The following is a 5,863-nucleotide window of genomic DNA, read 5'->3' as shown; positions in this document are numbered from 1 at the left end:
AAGTACATCCCATTCTTCCCCCACTCCCCTTACCTCCTTTACCAAACTCAGTCACCAGGTTCTGCAGTTTCTCACCTGAATCAGCCACCAGCACTGTACCATCAGCCAAAAAAATGACTCACTTACCGAGCCCTCTCATCCACAACAGACTGTATACTTGCCCGTGTCTCCAAAAGCTCATTCCTTGCATCCATATAACAATGTTAGCACTACTTTTCCTTCACACATGCCCATTTTTGCTCTCCGTGATAACGTTCTCTCCTATACATTCTTCAACGCTCCCAGAACCTTCGCCCTCCTCCCCCACCCTGTGACACTTCCGCTTCCATGGTTCCATCTGCTGCTAAGTCCACTCCCAGATATCTAAAGCCCTTCACTTCCTCCAATTTTTCTCCATTCAAACTTACATCCCAATTATCTTGTTCCTCAAATATGCTGAGCCAAATAACCATACATGTATCCACATTCGTACTGACCTTTCTCTCGGAGAGAGAGAGAGAGAGAGAGAGAGAGAGAGAGAGAGAGAGAGAGAGAGAGAGAGAGAGAGAGAGAGAGAGAGAGAGAGAGAGAGAGAGAGAGAGAGAGAGAGAGAGAGAGAGAGAGAGAGAGAGAGAGAGAGAATGTAGTATACGTTATGTTTTTCCTCCCCTTCATACATTTTTTCTGTTTCCTGTGGAGCTGGGTGGCTTCGGGAATGGATGAAGGCGAGCAAGTTTGAATGTATACATGCATATTTATAAGTATATGTACCTGCAAAAAACACAGAAAAATGAAACACGATAAGTTCCCATGTGCACTTTCGTATAATGATCACATTAAGGGAGATACAAGAATAAGAGAGAAGACGTAGAACAGTCAGTTAGTATACAAGGAAGAGACGTAATTAAGAGGTTATTGGTAAAGAAGCATTCTTGGATGGTGATGTTGATTGGGTCTAGCAAAATGCATGTCATTAAAAACATTTATGAGGACAGGAAACTGTCTAGTATAAACCTTCAATACGATTAATGCTACAATTCTTTGTGTAATTGATGAGGATTCAATGATTTTTCTCGTGGTAAAGGGGTTACAGTTAATAACTGAATCATCATTAGTCGAGTCAGTACAATAGTCAATTTGAAACATGATTAGATGTATCATCTTATTCTTGTCCTACGCTTATACTATATCTATGTTGCTTAAGTCTAACATAAAGATCCTTACCAGTCTACCCAACATAAAACATTACTATTATTACAAGGTATTGTGTAAACACAGCCCGCAGAATTGTCTGGTGAGTTTTTGATTAGGATTTTTTTTAGAGTATTGTTATTACTGAAAGCTGTATTTACATTAAAGGATTTAAGCAACACGGGAAGTAAAGTAAGATCAATACTGAAATGGAGAACTAAAAGATTCTTGGTATCAATGGGAGGTTTGGGTTCAACTATATAAAATGATATCTTTGCTAACTTCAGGGATTTATCAATGAAAGATCTAGGGTACTTTAATTTAGATCAAATAGAATGCATCTTCTCAAAGTCATCATGAATAGATTCCGGATTCCATACACGTAATGCCCTCAGGAACATAGATTGGAATGATAATAGTGTTACTGTGTCATGTTCAGCTGAGTAATATTGAAAATAAGAAACATTGGTAGGTTTTCTGTATGTGCTAAAGTTAACATGTTTCTATCCCTATGGATCATGCAATGTTACCATTTTTACATCACTTGATCCATAGGGATAGAAACATGTTTATGTTTCGCATTTATAGAATACCCACCAATGTTTGTTCTTAAATTCATTATTACTCAGCTCAACATGACAGAGGAAGGTCATTAGCAGTAACTTCTGTGCTTGTGTAAGGAAGAAATGAGTCTGCACAAAAGATAAGAGTCACTGAACACGTGGCATATAGAGGGTACATATTGTACTTCTTTTTGTGGTTTGAAAATGGGAATCGTCAAGACGTGAGCGTCTTAACTTTATGAAGAAATTATGAAATGAAGCGATGGTACCGAGCAAATTATAAAACATAGTCTTGTTGCTGAACACCTTTTAACCTCAGCGAGAAATACAAAGAATTACAAAGAAATTCGAACAGCAACACATCACTGGGTCCTTTCGAAGTTCTTCATGATAGAGGAAATGATATGAAACTCATGGACAGTGTGGTAAGAGAAGTAATACGTACATATTTATTATAGAATACTAATATCTTTTCATCTAGCTAAGGAGGAGCAATAAAGTCACTCGTGGAATTAAAGGATTACTATTTTTTCTTTTAAGGTATCTAAGGTACAGATTTCAAACACTAATTGGCAATCCATTCCATATGTTAACAATCTTGTCTAAGAAAAAGTATTTCGCCTCATTCGAGGTAAAATGTTTGCCCACAAGTTTGCAACCATTACCACGGGTGAACTCAGACGACTCTAGTCGTAGTTCGTTAGATCGAAATTATTGAAGTTTTTGATGATCTTGAATGCTTGTGTCAGATCTCTTAACCTTCTCTTTCCTAAACTAAAAAGATCTAAGTCGTACAGTCAGATCTCATAGGATTTATTCCTTAGCCCTGGAATCATCATGTTTGCTCGTCTCTACTCCCTCTATTCTGTCTGTCTTTCCTTATGAAAATCTAGATATCAACTGCTTTACTTTCGTCATACATCTTGATTACATCATTGAGGAAATCAAGCAGGTTTGTCAGACGTGAGCGATACCGTCGCAAACCTCATTGTGAGCCATTATCGACCACCTTACTAGTTGACAGTGTTATGTTGAATGATGGTTTCCATATTCTCACCAACTACATGGTTGAAATTGATTGTATAATAATTTCCTGGATGATTTATTACCTGTTTTGAAAATGGATGTCACATTATCACGATTCCATTCCTCTGGAATTTCCCACAGCAAGTGACTTACTGCAAAGGTCAGTTAAGGGTTTAACTACCTCATTTTTCGCCTCTTTCATTGTCCTTGGATAGAGCTCAGCTGGGCTGCTGCTTTACCTGTTCTCATATAATTTCGTGTGATGGTACATCTCCAACTCTCATGTCCATATGTCGCAAAACGTTTCCTTCTCTCAGCATCGGAAGTGGATTCGGGACACGAGTTCTATCTACAGTTGTAAATACAGATGCGCATGACTCATTCAATCTTTATCTTGTCTTCGTTGTTGTGAACCAAATCACCAGCTTCAGTTATTGATGGATCAGTTGAGTTGGTAATAATTCTCCTGCTTGTAACATATCCATAAAATTCTTTTGTGTTTCCTTTGCTATGTTAAGCAACATATGCTTCATCCTGATGTTTACACTGAAATGTAATGGTCGCAGTTTCAGGATTGAAAGCAACGTTCCGGAACCTTCATGAGAGTTTCCAGTAGGTAACAACTGACCAGCTACAATATTGCTGGGCTAAAGAAAATCACACCCCGTCAATGACACACTTGTTCCACCTGTGTGGGACCTGAACACTGAAAGATGGACTAGCGATTTGCTGTCAGATGACGTTGTTACGAGGCGCACTGATGACGTGTTGGGTGATACAGAAGCAACTTTAGTCGAGAATACACAAGTACTTGACAATTCTTCACATCAAATCGACGCGTCAACAGACATCGGCAGCTTAGCTTACTCATCACCATTGTGTTCCTGTGCTAAATATCGCCTCCTTATCTGTAAAGAACTTCCTCAGTGTTCCACCTGTAGTTCACGAGATGGATTGGTACCTAAGAGGCAAAAGGATCCAGTAGAACAAGAGCCGAAGTGTTTGCACCGAGGCAACAACTCTGATGATGACATGATATGTCAGAGAACCTGTACTGCAACTAGTGTTCAAAAGCAAAACCCAAATGTTTCACACAGTCTCCTCCATTGCTAAGATCTTATGGCAAACAGCTGAATGAGTTGGTTAATCTTAACAGAAGTCGTAAACATAGATACATCATATCAATTCCTCTTAATCTCACCATTGTTTCCTACTTCGTGTGAACGCAAATCGCCACTCCCTACCTTTTTTGACACAAGTTCGCTGCCTTTCGCAAGACTTAGTCATGTCAAGAATTTTGGAGCTAAACAAAGAGATACAGCAATTATTGCACAACTAATTACAGCAAGTCAGCGTACTTGGTCAGCCTGTCTGAAACATCGAAACGAACTGCTTCGATGATTGGAAGGAAGCGTTGAGAACGTACTCTCATGTACGGACAGACTAAACATATTAAGGTTTCCGGTGCAGAGGGAGGGGACAGGACGTGGTTAACTGGACATGTTCAACCGGACCAGTAATACATCCTGACAAAAATGCTGCTAAATGTGGTAGCAGAACATCTGGACAAACTTATCTTCAAGGTAATGATCACTTCAAGTTCATCAACACGGAGAAGCATAACAGGATTCGTGGTCCCTCGTCTACGTCTGCTGAAGCATCAGGCTACGAGCATTTTCTGAAGAGGGCAAGAAAAATTTGCAGACCTCTAGAGTGGCTGGACTCCCCAAACCAAGCTACTCGCTTTTAGACAAATGTTTGAGCATTTTTTGCGTTATTTTCTTGCTTCAATTTTCTTAAGGATTGTTACTTTTCTGAGCACGGCCTGGCACGCACGCGTGTAGAACCAACACGTCAGTCAGTCCTCGTTCAGTCAACAGTAAACAAATAGATGGCTCCGACTGTTGCCGCGTACTGCAGGACCACACAACCATACCTGATCGAACCAATGACTTGTACCCTCAACATCTTCACTCTTAAAACACAAGAGGCCATGATAAGTCTCTCAGATAAAGACAGGTGCAAGTCTCTCACTAGTGTCACGAAAATTCGATCCTTCAGCTTCTCATTTGATCGCATCTGTAAAGAGTTTCAGCTGAATCATCTGATGTTCCTGTGTTCTTTAACGACAGAGATAATAATACAGACCGAAAGTAATGGAGATTATTTTCCATAAAGCCTGAAATTAATTACTATCTTTAAAACATCTCGTAAAATAGTGGAAAATCTTGTAAGGTTATAATTGCCCTACGTTTTTTCCTGATTTATTCATCGAGGCAGAAAAATATTATCCTTTTTACTTTCAATTCTTCCTCATCCACAGTCTGGTTGATGATTAGGTTGTACTCACAGATACAGTAAACTTTAAATAATTGTCCATAAAACTCGAAATTATACCACGAAGAATGGAAGGCTCATAAAGAGTACTCTACAATATATATATATATATATATATATATATATATATATATATATATATATATATATATATATATATATATATATATATATATATATATATATATTTTTTTTTTTTTTTTTTTTTTTTTTTTATACTTTGTCGCTGTCTCCCGCGTTTGCGAGGTAGCGCAAGGAAACAGACGAAAGAAATGCCCCCCCCCCCATACACATGTACATACACACGTCCACACACGCAAATATACATACCTACACAGCTTTCCATGGTTTACCCCACACGCTTCACATGCCTTGCTTCAATCCACTGACAGCACGTCAACCCCGGTATACCACATGACTCCAATTCACTCTATTTCTTGCCCTCCTTTCACCCTCCTGCATGTTCAGGCCCCGATCACACAAAATCTTTTTCACTCCATCTTTCCACCTCCAATTTGGTCTCCCTCTTCTCCTCGTTCCCTCCACCTCCGACACATATATCCTCTTGGTCAATCTCTCCTCACTCATTCTCTCCATGTGCCCAAACCATTTCAAAACACCCTCTTCTGCTCTCTCAACCACGCTCTTTTTATTTCCACACATCTCTCTTACCCTTACGTTACTTACTCGATCAAACCACCTCACACCACACATTGTCCTCAAACATCTCATTTCCAGCACATCCATCCTCCTGCGCACATCTCTAT

This window comes from Panulirus ornatus, chromosome 26, assembly GCF_036320965.1.
Source record: "Panulirus ornatus isolate Po-2019 chromosome 26, ASM3632096v1, whole genome shotgun sequence".
Taxonomy (NCBI): domain Eukaryota; kingdom Metazoa; phylum Arthropoda; class Malacostraca; order Decapoda; family Palinuridae; genus Panulirus; species Panulirus ornatus.
The sequence above is the reverse complement of the archived record's forward strand: the minus strand, read 5'-3'. Positions refer to the sequence as shown.